This window comes from Macrobrachium rosenbergii, chromosome 9 (genome assembly GCF_040412425.1).
Source record: "Macrobrachium rosenbergii isolate ZJJX-2024 chromosome 9, ASM4041242v1, whole genome shotgun sequence".
Taxonomy (NCBI): domain Eukaryota; kingdom Metazoa; phylum Arthropoda; class Malacostraca; order Decapoda; family Palaemonidae; genus Macrobrachium; species Macrobrachium rosenbergii.
This window is the reverse complement of record NC_089749.1, coordinates 15998840-16015161: the sequence shown is the minus strand read 5'-3', so window position 1 is coordinate 16015161 and position 16322 is coordinate 15998840. Positions and strand designations below refer to the sequence as shown.

The window sequence follows — 16322 nt, the reverse complement described above, 5'->3', positions numbered from 1 at the left end:
AATCCCTCTACAAAGCAGGGCCGACATCTGACCGAATTAGCGAAGCTTTCCCGAGGTGGAACTTCACCCCAGCCTTGTATTCTGCTATTACGACAACACTGCAAAAAATACCTACGACCGCAAAGTCCCTTCTCCATCAGAGCTGCCGGATTCTTGGGTAACTAAGGAGCTCGTGATCTCACTGGCTCTTAATGCTTTTAATGCAGAGTTGCTTAATTGAGTGGGGTATCTGCTGTGCCGTTATTTGAGGATGATGGGTCATCTCAAATGCCATATTAAGCTGCCCTGTGATCAATTTTCTGAAAGTTTTGGGGTTGTGTTACAGTCTTACGCATTCTTTGTTTAGAAGGCCTTTATTTTCAACTTATATTTATAAATTGTTAACTTGAGTTCATATCTGTCTATCTATCTATCTATCTATCTATCTATCTATCTATCTATCTCTATCTATCTATCTATCTATCTATACACACACACACACACATATATATATATATATATATATATATATATATATATATATATATATATATATATATATATATATATATATATATATATATATATATATTATAAAATTTTTAAGTTTTACTATTCAATTAAAAACTAATTTATTGTTATTTGTAACTGACATCAATTCTTATTAATTTTTTTGTCTCTGCTCTTCTTCCATTTTCCCAAATTTGGCCATTTTGTTCCTTGTTCTCAAGTCTTCCATTTACAGATCATTCATAATTATATTCTTATTGCTTCATATTAATCATCTTAGTTTTCCACTGCCTTCTGTGACTGTTATGAACCGAGGTTTCAGCCCTTAAGAAAAAACACAGGATCTTTATAGATGGAAAAACTATTGGGGCTGCTCTGTGTCGGCAGCTCGCACACACAAGAAGGAGGAATAACAAAAATACAGGAAATTGTTATAAAATAGATTTAGTAATATTAAACTTAGAAAAATCTTAAATAAAAAAAGAAAGCCATAAAAAATGAGCCAGGTCAGACACGAAACACAAAAAATAAAGCAATATTACTTTATATCCCAAAAAGAAGTACCAGCAGCAGTCGATACAAAAAAAGCCATCTCAGTGAAGTCCACCAACTATGACAACAGGCCGTATTATCCACGACGTCCTGCTGCCGTCTCGCCCAAAGCCACAAAGGACCACGGGGCCACTGCACCCGGCAAACTGCGACAGGGTCTCCACCTGCGACCAACAAACAACCATCTTCGTTGGTCGCTGCTCCAGCCTGAGCCCCAAACACCGGCTGCTTAAAGCGTCCTCAAAGTCCGAACTGCTGCTGTACTCAAGGTTCTCATCCCCAGAGAACAACCCGTTCGCTACTGCTGCTTTCGAACCTGACTAAAAGTTGGCGCCATACCACAGGCGTCAACAATCCTGCGAAAATAAGAGGGGAGGAGAGGATTAGCCAAATAAACAAACCGGTAACTACCGTACCGCCCATAGAACCACCAAGATCTAACACCTTCCCCCGACAGAAAAAAAAAATTACATTTTTTTTCCAAAATAACCTCCTCCAATGTAGGTAGAAACTCCGACAACCCAGAGCAGAGCCAGTCCTGTCACGGTCCTGTAATGTATGAACCGAGGTTTTTCATTAAGAAAAAAAAACACAGGATCTTTATAGATGGAAAAACTATTGGGGCTGCTCTGGCTAATCGACAGCTCGCACACACAAGAAGGATAACAAAAATACGAAATTGTTATAAAAATAGATTTATTAATATTAAACTTAGAAAAATCTTAAATAAAAAAAGCCATAGAAAATGGAAACGAGTCAGGTCCGAAACACAAAAATAAAAGCAATATTACTTTATATCCCAAAAAGAAGTACCAGCAACCAGTCGATACAAAAAAAGCCATCTCCAGTGAAGTCCACCAACTAACGACAACAGGCGTATTATCGACGTCTGCTGCCCGTCTACGCCAAAATACAAGGACACGGGGCCACTGCGAGCCAAAACTGCCGACAGGGTCTCCACCTGCGGCCAACAAACAACCATCTTGTTGGTGCGCTGCTCAGCCTGGGCCCAAACACTGCTGCCCAAAAAACGTCCTCAAAAGTCGAACTGCTGCTGGTACTCAGAGTTCTCATCCCAAGAGAACAACCCGTTTTACTGCTACTCGAACCTGACTAAAAGTTGGCGCCACGCCACCACAGACGTCAACAATCTGTGAAAATAGAGGGGAGGGGAAGGATTAGCCAAATAAACAAACCGGTAACTACCGTACCGCCCATAGAACCACCAAAAGATCCTAACAGTAGCGAAAGAAAGATTCCAAATAAATTTCAGTGAATGTAATACAACTCGCGATAAAACAGAGTTAATACAATAAATTACAGGAAATAGAAAATACAATCAACTCCCCGAAACGGTAAACAGACAAGCAATTTCACGCATCACGAGCAATACAGCAAACTTCTCGTAATACGCATTACGCCAAAACGCCCGAACAACTCGCAAACAAACAACTCACTAAAAGCAGAATGCCAACATCTATTTCAATAGTTCCTCGCAAATCAATAAAATGATAAGCTCACGAAAAAAAAAAATTATCAATTCTTTCGCAGCCTAATTAAACCAATTAAAAGTTCGAAAGAAAAAAAAACAGGAGGGGGGGGAGGAAAGAATGCGATAAACCTAATCCTCCCAATTTTATTTTTATTTTTACCCAGAACTAAATTAATGCTCGCTTATTCGTCGAGAGAAGAAGAAGGGCGGATGAAAGCCTCTGGGGTATTTTCCATTCATCCGTCTTCCGCGCGTTTTAATCATTCGTTCAAAGTTTCTGACGCCTGTTAAAACGCAAAACACAGTTGCAGAAGCGTCAGATCAGAGTTAACGCAAGCACGAAAGCAGAGGTATACTATAGCACATGTGTAGGCTACATATGCACCTGCATATGTTTCACATTTCATTTCTGAGGATAATCCAGTAATTTTAAGACCGAGCGTACGATCATCTCCGTTCATACAGAGATCGAAAAAAAAAAATACGTGTGCAGTGGTTCAACTTAGCTGTGAGAGAGAGAGAGAGAGAGAGAGAGAGAGAGAGAGAGAGAGAGAGAGAGAGAGGTTCCAGATTTCTCGGCTGGAACTCTCAGTGAGAGAGAGAGAGAGTTCAGATTTCTCGAGTTGGAGACTTTCTTAAAGGTTCAGATTTCTCAGTTTGAATAGCAAAAGAGTGTGTGTGTGTGTGTGTGTGTGTGTGTGTGAGAGAGAGAGAGAGAGAGAGAGAGAGGTTCAGATTTCTCGGCTGGAACTCTCAGTGAGAGAGAGAGAGAGAGAGAGAGAGAGAGAGAGAGAGACTGCAAATCTCCCAAGTTATGAAGTTTCATATCTGTATCGGGTGGGAGGAGGCGTGTTTACACAACAAGAATCGGAAGGCGCCGTCAGCAGGATAAATAAATACCGAGGGTGTTTAATGAAAGGAGACACCCGATGAAAAAGGTCCCTCCTCACTCTGCAAATATCTCGCCTTTAACATGTTCCTTTGAAGAAAAATATATTAATGTAAATGTCAGGTAACTGATTAATTCTCTCTCTCTCTCTCTCTCTCTCTCTCTCTCTCTCTCTCTCTCTCTCTCTCTCTCTCTCTCTCTCTATATATATATATATATATATATATATATATATATATATATATATATATATATATATATATATATAATGTTGTATATACACACACAATATATACTGTATATATAACAGAAAAAGAAAAAGAAAGAAAAAGGAAAAAAGGAAGAGAGAGAGAGAGAGAGAGAGAGAGAGAGAGAGAGAGAGAAGAGAAGAGTAGTACAGGAGAGAGTGAGTATGTACCTTCAGATCGAGAGAGAAAGAAAGAAAACGTACCTTCAGCGAGAGAGAGTACGTACTTTCAGAGAGAGAGAGAGAGAGAGAGAGAGAGAGAGAGAGACCCCCAAAAACATCAAGTTAAGGACAACCAACCAACAAGACCAAGACGGCACGAACCACTGCTGGGAAAACTCTAAAATGGCTGAGAAACATCTCACACCTTCCCAAAGTTATGACGACGCCAGCCAGCCTCGACCTGTCTATGCAACGTCATCGACTCTCGGCGTCAGAGGGTAAATATTGCATGAGGCAGTCCGTCTCTCTCTCTCTCTCTCTCTCTCTCTCTCTCTCTCTCTCTCTCTCCTTGAAAGGAGACTGTGGAAAAAATTTAAAAGAAAAAGAGGAAATGAAAATTATATAAATACTGCATATATAGTTATCTCTCATTATATCCACATGAGAGAGAGAGAGAGAGAGAGAGAGAGAGAGAGAGAGAGAAAACGAAGGTCAAGTGAAAATTAAATATGTACAGCATATCCTTTTACCTCAAAACATTTACGTGTGAGAGAGAGAGAGAGAGAGAGAGAGAGAGAGAGAGAGAGAGATCCTCTTAAAATCGTATGGGAAAAAAAACTGTATCACATAAACAGTATTCTCGTAAACAGTATTCTGACGGCTTCCACTAAGGTCATTCATTAACCAGCATTGTTGATTTCCCCAACCCATAGCTCTTTAACCTTTTAAGAACTTAAAGACTAGTTGTAGAGAATAAAGGAAAATTAGTGATATTAAAACTGCAAATAAAATATTTACCTTACTACAGTAATGTAAAAATATAGCCTTTTATTTTTATTAGTGCTTTTGGTAAAATAAATCCGATAGAAAAAAGTTTTTTATATTTTAACATTTCAATAAAAAAAAACTTCTAATTGGAAAATCGCGGTACATGAAATAAAAATAATAATACCCGAACAAACAAAAATTCTAATTACAATAACAAGCTACCGTACACAATCATACGACCTACGCATTAAAAAAAAAAAAAAAAAAAGAGGCCTGCCCTAAATAAAAAAAAAAATACCTTGACCCACATACAAAAACAAATCACCGTATCTCCACGCAAATGAATAGCGAACAAAAACAACGAAGCGCCCGAGCGCGCACATAGGGTCCAGAAATTCACACGCACTCACAAGCATAAAAAAATTTTTAAACGTTCCTTTGACACTTCAAAAACATCCAAGTGCAGCCCTTTTCAGTTCGAATAATAGGCAGTGTGTGTGTGTGTGTGTGTGTGTGTGTGTGTGTGTGTGTGTGTGTGTGTGTGTAAGCGTTTCTATTCATAGGCTGTGCTTTTTCTCTTTCACAAAACAGTATGACATGGAGGTACAACTATAATCTGTTGAGGTGAATGGACAGATTCAGATTCTCAGACTCACTGACAGACTCATCAGCTCTTTCGATACAGACATTCGCCAACTCTCAAAGGCAGACATACAGAAAATTCACAGACAGACGGATGGAAGGACAGGCATTCAACAATTCTCACAGATAAAGGAACAAAGACTCAAATTCTCACAGACAAATGACAGACTCGACAGTTTTCACTTACAGACATTTCCCAATGCTCAAAGGCAGACAGGCGGATGAAAGGACAGGCAAGTTCAACAATTCCCACAGAAAAAAAACAGACAGATTCAAAGTCTCAGACATATTGACAGACTCGTCGGCTCTGTCATACAGAATTTCGCCGAGTCTCAAAGACAGAGAAGCAGAAAACTTATTAACAGCCACAGACACAAGACAGGCAAGCTCTGGCAGGACTCAACAATTCTAACAGACAAAACCATGGGCAAAAAGCAACGCCTCTTATTCACAGACATAGAGACGGACTCCAGGCATCCATATTCGAAAATTCTCACAGACAAATATAAAATGACAGACTCAACGATTCTCGTAAGCCGACTCAACGATTCTCATACACAGACATACAGCCCGACTCGACAATTCTCAAACTGCCAGCCAGACAGACAGACAGAGACAGCCACACAGACAAACTCAACAACGCTCACAGACGAAGAACAAAAGGGGAGGCAACGAAATGGACGTCACGGAGGCCTTGTCATCAGAGCTGATGAGACACGAAGGGCGAACGAGTAAGAAGCGACGCTAATGACCCACGGAGGAAAGAGATAGTGACGAAGGGAGAAGAGGGAACTGATGATGATGATGGAAAGAAGAAGAAGGTTAGCGAGAAATAAAAGAAGATAAGAGCACTGACAATAGAGAAGGTGAAGCGAGTAAAAGGCGACGCTAATGATCCACGGAGGAAAGAGATAGTGACGAAAGGAGAAGAGGGAACTGATGATGATGATGGAAAGAAGAGAAGAAGGTTAGCGAGAAATAGAAGAAGATAAGAGCACTGACAATAGCGAAGGTGAAGCGGGTAAAAAGAGACACTAAAGACCCAAGAAGGAAAGAGATAGTGACGAAAGGAGAAGAGGAAACTGATGATAATCATAGAAAGAAGAAGGTTAGAGAGACACGAAGAGAAATAGAAGATAAGAGCTCTGACAACAGAGAAGGTTAAAAGAGTAAAAAGAGACGCTAATGAAGAAGGAAAGAGATAGTGACGAAAGGAGATGAGGGAACTAATGATGATGGAAAGGAGGAGGAGGTTAGCGAGAAATAGGAGACGATAAAAGCACTAACAACTGACGCGGTGAAGATGAGAGTCATGACGAAGGAGAATGAAAGTGCAGGGTGAAAGAGTCAAGGGCGAGATGACGATGAAAGAGTAATTACGAGAGAAAAATGAAAAAAGCGAGGGAATATAAAAGGCGATAAAAACATATAAAGGGAGTAATATTCGCGACTGAAGGTTAATACACAGGAAAAAGTGGCCAAGAACGGAGAAGGAAAGTTAAGGATAAAGATGAGAACTAAGGACGCAGTGTGAAAGCTGGTGATGGGTAAGCAATAAGCGAATTAGCTTTGAAAATTCAAAAAAAAAATCTCAGTGAGAGAGAGAGAGAGAGAGAGAGAGAGAGAGAGAGAGACTGTCGGCACACGAAGCCTTAAAATTGAAAAAAATCAGTGATTTAAAACAATTGTATTTTCCAGAAACACTGAATTATCAAGCTGATAATCATATTATCAACAGAGCATATCAACAGAGAGAGAGAGAGAGAGAGAGAGAGAGAGAGAGAGAGGGGGCTTTCAGCACATGAGCATGAAAATTTTAAAATCAGTGATATAAAACAACTGTACTTTCCATCAGCAATGATTTATCAAGCTGATGATCATATATGAGAGAGAGAGAGAGAGAGAGAGAGAGAAAGCAGATTTTCACACATGGAGCCTTAAAATTGAAAAAGCTGATATAAAAAGAGAGAGAGAGAGAGAGAGAGAGAGAGAGAGAGAGAGCTAAGTTTTCGGAGCACGAAAGCGTGATGTTCAAATTTCCTCTTCACGTTCGTCCTCAAGAGAACTGGTTGCTGGCATGTTTTTTTAAAAGCGAAAAAACCTGTCCACGAAATGGGTTACTTTTTGATGTGCTGCTAAACTACAGCGAGGTGGCACCTTGTGCTACGAAAAATAAAGAAAAAAGAATAACAACAATAACGAGGAAATACAGGTGTACCGGAAGGGGGTAATGTTGCGCCTACTGAGGTTCTGTTTATTGATCTGTGAAACTTCTGTCACAGAAGTGGAAACCAGTGCAGTCTATAGGAATTTCAACACCCATTATACATGTGCGTGTGTGTATACATATATGTATGTGTGTGTGTGTGTGTGTGTGTGTGAAGTATTTCTTCCAAGCCTCCTACAACTTCATCATGACCATAAAACTTTTTTTCTTGTAAAATTCAGGTAAAATAATAATTAGATTGTGAACTAATATCAAAACTTAATTCCTTTACAGGAAGACTGTAATATCCCTCCCATGCCTTGTTCGTCCTAAGAATAAATAAATAAATAAATAAATAAATAAATCAATCAATATATATATATATATATATAAAATATATATATATTTTATATATATATATATATATATATATATATATATATATATATATATATATATATATATATTATAACTACATAAAATATCAGCACAGGCTGATCCATACGATACCCACACACACAGAAACTATATCATACTACAAAGCCCTATAAATCCCGGCCAAAAACAACATTTCTGAAAACAATAACCTATAAACCCTTTCTTCTGCTCAAGAAAAGCACAATGCGTACCAGAAAACCGGTCGTAATTTTCAACCAGAGAATATTCACTTCACAACTTCCTGGAGGAGTTCGTCGGGGAACGCGGTCGTTCCCCGCAGATTCTCGTCTATTCCCGATTCCGGATTACATTCCGATATTTTTTGTTATTTTCGTCAAATTCCATTTCGCTCGGCATTTGCAGCAAAAGCTGGTGTGAATGGAGACGGGGGATATTTTCATAATTTTCGTCGGAGAGAGACGAGGTAAATATATTCACAATTTTTGGTTGAGAGAGAGAGAGAGAGAGAGAGAGAGAGAGAGACTTGTGGCACACGAGGAAGCCTTCCGCTCTGACAAATATCAATTACATTACTGGAAACTAATCAGGGAAACTAATCAGTAGCCTTCGCTAAAGCACAGAGATAAATGAGATACATATAAAGCGCTTTATTCAGTTTCCTGACGTTACAAAAACTACGGTCATTAATGCCTGTAAACAGAGAATTTCATATAACCGTTGTCATATCCTTCTCTTATTCTTCTATACGAAAATATCAGGATAAAATTGGCATAATAAAGGGAAGAAAAATATAACACTGCAATATTCACTACAACATTTTACTGCGCTGAGAGAAAATGTATTTCTGATGATTATTTGATCTGTACACATACTCAAGCCAGAGAGAGAGAGAGAGAGAGAGAGAGAGAGAGAGAGAGAGAGAGAGAGAGAGAGATTTTCAGACTCTACACTCAAACCAGACACTAGCCTTCATTATAAAACTGACCACGGCAAAAACGAAGTCTGGATAAGACTTCTTTCCCAAATGTCAAAACAACTACAAAAAATTCTGAACGACACATGATCCTTTTTCTAACGACGTCCTCTGAGGCAATGCACTGGATGACCTGAAAGAACCTGGTCTGGTGGGAAATTTAAAGAAGAAAGAGCAATGTAGCTTTCAATTCCGCCGTTTTTATGGTACGCGTGCTGATTTAATTGTGCTGTTTGGCGAGATTTGATCTCCTGATCGCTGAAATTGTTCATATCTCTCTCTCTCTCTCTCTCTCTCTCTCTCTCTCTCTCTCTCTCTCTCTCTCTCTCTCTCTCTCTCTGTTTCTGAATAAATATCTTTGCTAAATACCATACTGTTTAAATGAGGTGTCGTTATCATATTAATGCCCAGAACAATTGTGTAAGTGATAAAGTTTAACATATTTTGTATATATTCGTGAGCATGTATGTAGGTAGGTATGTACAGTAAGTATATCATGCTATTGAAGTAATTTTGAGCATACTCCCACATAACATAAAAAAATTAAATATTCTTACAACACCACACCTGACATATATAGGCTAATAACGAGACTACGAGGTAGTTCTCATCCACGGTGTATTCTTTCCTTGTCAACCGGATACTACTACTACAAAACCGGTTTAGTACCGTACCTCAGTCTGGGGTACTCTCAGTCCGCGACTGGAAAATGACAACGTTGTAACTCTGAGCAGTCTAACTTACGGAATAATAATAATAATAATAATAATAATAATAATAATAATAATAATAATAATAGCCATTATGAGTTGCCCTCTATAAGCTGCCCATAGCAATCTGACAGATTCAGTGATTATTTACAAGTAAAAAAAATGAGCCGAAGCTTCTTCGGCGCAATCGAGTTTTCTGTGCAGTGTATAATGCTGTATAAAACTCTCAGCTACGCTCAGTTGCTCCCCAGAAGCGGTCGAGTAAAGCTGCCTCGGCGACGCCTCCGGAAAGTGCTACCAGACGCATGATCTGTGGTTAACCTTAACCTTATATAAAATAGAAAACTGGGGCTAGAGGGCTGCAATTTGGTATGTTTGATGATTGGGTGGATGATCAACATTACCAATTGCAGCCCTCTAGCCTCAGTAGTTTTAAGATCTGAGGGCGGACAGAAAAAGTGCGGACGGACAGACAAGCCATCTCAATACTTTTCTTTTACAGAAAACTAAAACGATGATTATTTTTTCAACTGGCAATTCTACGGCATCAAAAGTATTAACTGAAAGACCTTTAATACCGGTTACTGATGGACAGCATAGTACAGTCGTATCTCAACCCTTTGTGTCGTTTTATTTCAAGAGTTGAAGGGCAAATTTTAATGACCCGGACTGCAAAAGTGCCACCAAGTGAAAATAATTATAATGAAAAATTAATTGTTATTCATTTCAAGTCGATACAAACATTTTGCTTAGCAGATCTTTTGACACAACTGTGGCTTTTCTTTTTATATCCGTTTATCCAATGTTCCCGTTACTACTGAATCCTTCATTTACTTCACCTCTATCCTGAACTAGCCTTCCAAGTAGCACACTTTTCTGCTTTGGCTACATCGAACATTACCAATCTGTCTCGAAGAATTTCCGTCCTTTTCATCTGAAGTACTGCAAACTATAATTTTGCACTGACACAGATCACACTTTATTGAATCGAAGTAACCCTTCTATCCGTCGAAAACTGTCTCTTATATTCAAGAAGAAAAAAAAAAAAAAGACGTTTCCACACTATATTAAGCCATAAAATCCTCAAACACACTCGTGAAACTGTCGCCCGCCCTACAAACAAATCTTTCATCAAGCAAGCGAAAGCCGAGTTTTATCTCGGCCATAAAAACGCCGCTGTTATCACTGGTCTAAAACTCTCTCTCTCTCTCTCTCATCCCAGACGCGAAACTGTGTCCGTCTCCCAGTCATAAAACTGTCTCCCCAACCGGTTATAAACCTGTCTCCTTTCAGAAACCATTCGTATCCGAATGGCACCACTATCTGACTGTTCCTTACGGTAGCACAAATTCAAACACTGTTTTATTATAGCACATTGTACATTTGCATTTAGCACAGGCGAGCATAAAGGCGCCTCTGATGCAGCGTGAATAGATAAAGACGATGCTATAAATACCTTACATTATTCACTGTCTGGCAACTCTGACGTCTAAAGAGAATGGTGGTAGTCGAATTATAATAATAGTAATGGTGAAGAAATCCATAATGGTGTAAATGTAAATATATATTAGAAAAAAAAATATATATATATATAAACTATAATGAGAGCTTTCGAGACACTGCAGGTTCTCGAAAGTTCTCGTTTTGTATATATATTTCTAATATATATTCCCATTTCCACCACAGTAATTTTCTTCATTATTTTACTGACTCATGCTATTTTGAGATTTTTATGAATAATAATAATAATAATAATAATAATATTAATAATAATAATAATAATAATAATAATAATAATAATAATAATAAATACTCACTGTCGTATGAATATTTGAATGGGGAAACAAATCCATCTGCAGAGATTTATTCTTAAAAATATATATACCTATATCTGTTACTCCAACAACAACAACAACAACAACAACAATAATAATAATAATAATAATAATAATAATAATAATAATAATAATAATAATAATATAACTTATTAAAATGAACCTCTTTTCCCTTAAAATACCAGGGCCAATTATAACCTGCAATAAAATCCCCTTTAAACTAATCCCATTTTCTTGCAATTTTTCTCAACACGACCCCCTACACATTCATTTCCCGTCTGACAAATCCCAGAGCAGTATATATGATCCTTGCATGTGAAAATTGCTTGAGCGTTGTAATCCTCAACTATGAAAATTAACACAGGATGGATGGCTAGGAGAGAGAGAGGAGAGAGAGAGAGAGAGAGAGAGAGAGAGAGAGAGAGAGAGGGGGTTCACACTTCTGGAGGTTATAGAGATTACCTCGTCTAGGCCCTTACAAGGGAACAGAGGTTTAGGTTCATTGTTTTGTACAACCAGCGAAATATCATCCTTGGTCATGGAGACCTCATGAGAGAGAGAGTGAGAGAGGGAGAGAAAAAGAGAAAGAGATTACACTGTAATTCAAGTTCTATTTTTCGTGAGATTAAATATCTAACCAATTAACGACAGAGTACACTTCCCATCATCTACACTCCTTATAAAGAATATCACAAAATTACCTTTACGTAGAACACACATTGAAAAGTTAATTGTCAAATGAAAAGAAAACAGCCACAAAAATCATATAAAAAACCAATTTCAACCGTGATGAAACGCGAAACCTAAAACCAGCTTTAAAGCTTCCTTTAAAATAAATCTATATTTTTCCTCTCGCTTGCTTTATCTCCCCAATCCCATTAGGTTATCTCCCCTCTTAAAGTAAAGTAAAGTAAAAAAAATCCCCTCGGTGACCTTTGGACAATCTTTCCCCTCCTTTACGCCAAATTCCCCCGGTGTCCCCCCGTCGCCATGGACACCGGGAGGGGAAGATCGAAATTCGTACTGAAGAGTCGCTTCCTTCCCTCGGGGGGAAGTTGTAGTACCGCCAGCGCACCTAACGCGGAGCACTGTAGGCATTCATTACTTAAGGGTCTCCGCAGCGTCCCTAGGCCCCTAGCTGCACAACCCCTTTTATTCTTTTTACTGTACTTCCGTTCATATTCCCTATCTTCCATCTTCTTTTCTACCCTCTCCTAGCCACTATTTAGTAGTGAAAATGCGAGGTTTTCCTCCTGTTGCACATTTCAAACCTTTTTTACTCTGAATTTCCTTTTAAGCTCTAAACGACCTCATAGGTCCTAGTTCTTGGGCTCAATTTTATATTCTATTATTCATTTGTTTTTCTTTTTTTTTCTAAATATCACCGAACTGACTTGGTAAGATAATGGAACTTATGGTTCGCTCGTATGAATTTTTACTTAAGGTCAATAATATCCAAACTTTTGCTATCAAGAACCTTATAGGGTAACATAAAATGGTACTCGGGGTTGTTTAATATGAATATGTGCTGAAAGTGAATAATAATATTCCATAACAACAATACAATAACCGGACGTTGGGAAATCACATTTTAGCCTCGACGAAAGTCGTGTGTTCTTCACTAAACAACAACTGAGCTCTTCATGTATTCTACGGCTGAACTCTTCTTGACAACTTAGATAAAGTAATTCTCAGTGGAAAACATCATGATATAACTGAATTCAAGAAGGATTAGGGTGGGTTTCGCTTCCTTGACTTAATTAAGTTCCATAACTGGTAAGAAGTCAGTGATGCCGAATATCGACTGATTTGGGGCTATTATCCAAAAGTTATCTTGTTTTCCCTTTTTCTGAAAAATTCTGAATGACATCAATCGACATAATGTGATTCACCCGACGTACTGGAACAAAACCTCGGCTTACAGATTAATGAGGTTACTGTTTGAGAGAGAGAGAGAGAGAGAGAGAGAGAGAGAGAGAGAGAGAGAGAGAGAGAGAGAGATATCAAGTCTCTCGCTCTCTATCTGTTGTCTGAGGGGAGGCATTTTAATCCCCGTCCCGGAATGCGGAACTGTTCCATAATGGTCTTTCGAGAAAAGAAGGGGAAAACGAGGGAGGGTATAAAAAGAGGGGAAGAGGAAGAGGGGAGGAAGAGGAAGAAGAGGAGGAGGGGTGAGGAGCATCACCGTGCGCACACACACACCTCTTCTTTTCAACACCGAGACCCCCCCTCATTCCTCATTTCCATAATCATCGCTCTTATTCTCCTCATTATCCTACGAAACGGCTAATTGCTTCCGATAGGCAGCAGATATCGAGTCTATCTTAACACCAAAACTAAAATGAATAGGGGGGCTTCACTCCGACATGGAAGATTAAATTGCTGACTCTTAATGACTCATAACATTCCTCCTCTCGAGGGGCGGCGTCTAAACTTACCTTTCGGGGTTAACCCTACATTTCTTTCTTATCAGTCTCGATCTAGATAGGGGCATTATGGGTAAACCAGCTCAGACGGTATTTGCATTCAATAAAATTTATTCCATGTTTAGATAACGCGGTTAATATTCATTATATTTTTTCTTATCAGTCTTGACAGATAAGGGCATTATGGCTAACCAGTACCGACGGCATTTAAGTGTTTGGATAACGCAGTCATGTCATTAAATCGCTGTCTTACTGGGTAAACATTCCTCGTGATGCCAAATAAGTGGAACCCAATATACCTGGCACAAAAATACATAGGATGATGTATGTCGTATTTTGAGTAATTTGCTTAAAGGTGAGGTCCAAAAATACACTGTGGAATTTTGAAAACTCACAGAATGGATATTTTAAAATCGCACTTAAGGGTTAAGTTAAAAATTCTAAAAGAGATTAAAAATATACATCACGGTGATGTATGATGTATTTTGAGTGATTTGCTTAGAGTCCAAAAATACACTGTGGAGTTCTGAAAATTCACAGAGTACATATTTTAAAAAACACTGAAGGGTTATGTTGAAAAAAATACTAAGAGAGAAATTTTAAAAAATGTTAAAAAATAGCAGATATGACAGACAGCAAAAAAAAAAAAAACAATCTATAAAAAAAAAAAAACAGTGAACCGAGGAAGGGTGTGAGCTCCGGGTTAAAAAGGACCTAGAAACGGGGATTAAAGGGCGCATTAAAAAGGGCGTTGAATGTGAAAAGAACGCCCCGTCAGGGTTTTAAAAAATGCACCGGAAGGGACGATCTCAAAATCCGATTAAAGACGAGTTCGAAATCGCAATAAAAAAAAAAAAGTTAAAACTGGCAAAATGCGAGACATGCAATGGCGAGGATAATTCGACAGTGCACTTTACAGGTTCCTAAAATTTTACAGCATTTCAAATAAATACTGAAAATAAATAAAACACAAAGATGAATTAATATTCTGTATAAAGGTCACTGCTTTTATCATAATACACTGATGGCATTACACTTCGTGCTAATATAGGTATTAAGATAGACCTGAATGTGTGTTTGTGTGTGTGCGCGCGAGACAGAGAGAGAGAGAGAGAGAGAGAGAGAGAGAGAGAGAGAGAGAGATTTCGTTAATTTTGGTCAAATTTCATTTCGTTTGGTATTTGCAGCAAAAACATGTGGGGAGAGAGAGAGAGAGAGAGAGAGAGAGAGAGAGAGAGAGAGAGAGAGAGAGAGAGAGAGAGAGAGAGAGAGAGAGAGAGAGAGAGATTCTTGAATTTCAATTCATGTTTAATTTGTCATAATAGTTTCACACATTTGCAAACAACACAAAATCTCAGCAAACTAAAAAAAAAAAAACAAGTAAACAACTGCAAAACCCAAACACAATTCCTACACGAAATACCTTAGTAAGAGGGCAACGGGTGTCTCCTGGAGCGCTTCGGCTACCTAAACAAACAGGTCACTCTTCACAAAAAATACCTGGAAAAAGAGAGAGAGACGAACGTTGTAAGAGGCTTTATTTGAAAGGTATTAACAAGATTAGTTCCAAACCCCTAAGTTTCTCTTTTACGTTAAAATAAAATCCAGCGGTATTGGAATAAAACGCAAGACAAAATATGAGGTATGTCCAAACATCAATTGTTTTTAGATCACGAAAAAACTGAAACAAGTAAAAATAGGTAAATGCTTTAGTTATTTATTGGCAAGAGAAGAAAGTTAATAAACACGTATAAAAGCGTGTTAAAGACACAGCCTACATTATAACATACATATATAAATACATATATACATACATACATATGTGTATGTATACATACATACATGCATAAATACATACATATATACATACATACATACATACACATAATGTATGTATACGCCTTATTCTTGTATGCGCGGGACAGTATGGGTGAGACTGTCAATGAAAAATTAAAAAAGGAAAATATCATAAATTACGCGAAATATATAAAGAACTTTATAAGTAAATACATAAACAAATAAGTAAATAATGTATAAAAATACATAACTACACATAAACAAATAAGTATAAATAAGTAAATAAATAACTAAATAACCACACAACGAAAGAATCCGGCCAGGTAAGCAACCTTCCACATCACTTCCTGACAAGAGAATCTGGCTTAAGGATTTTCCACCGAAACCTTTAATCTCGGGATACTCACACAGATGAGGAAAAAAAAGAGAAAAAAACTGGAGTTTTCTTTATTCAACAAAACTGTGCTGTCGAGGCACTGGAGTGGAAATCTAGACTTGACTTTTCCTCTTTCCTAACTTCCATTAATCTAATCGAAATAAGGTATGCTTCCTTGAACAAACACATGTGGACACAACACACAACACATACATATATGTATATATATGTATATATATATATATATATATATATATATATATATATATATATATATATATATATATATAGATATTCATTTAGGCTATTTATACATATATATGACCTGATTCTAGGTCATATAAAGGTTCTACCAGTAC

At 37.8% G+C, this 16322-nt stretch overlaps 1 protein-coding gene across 6 annotated transcripts in view; it reads right to left on the bottom strand.

Moving 5' to 3' along the window:
- The window catches only part of Nrg (Neuroglian), a 350034-nt gene that overhangs the window by 219860 nt on the left and 113852 nt on the right, over nucleotides 1-16322 (bottom strand). Inside the window, exon 2 of one of the 6 annotated variants that reach the window (XM_067108467.1) lies at nucleotides 15214-15290. The exons of the other annotated variants lie outside the window; for them this stretch is intronic. The gene's annotated coding sequence lies outside the window, so the exon portion shown is untranslated. The remainder of the gene's footprint in view (nucleotides 1-15213; nucleotides 15291-16322) is intronic. 6 annotated transcript variants of the gene reach the window in all.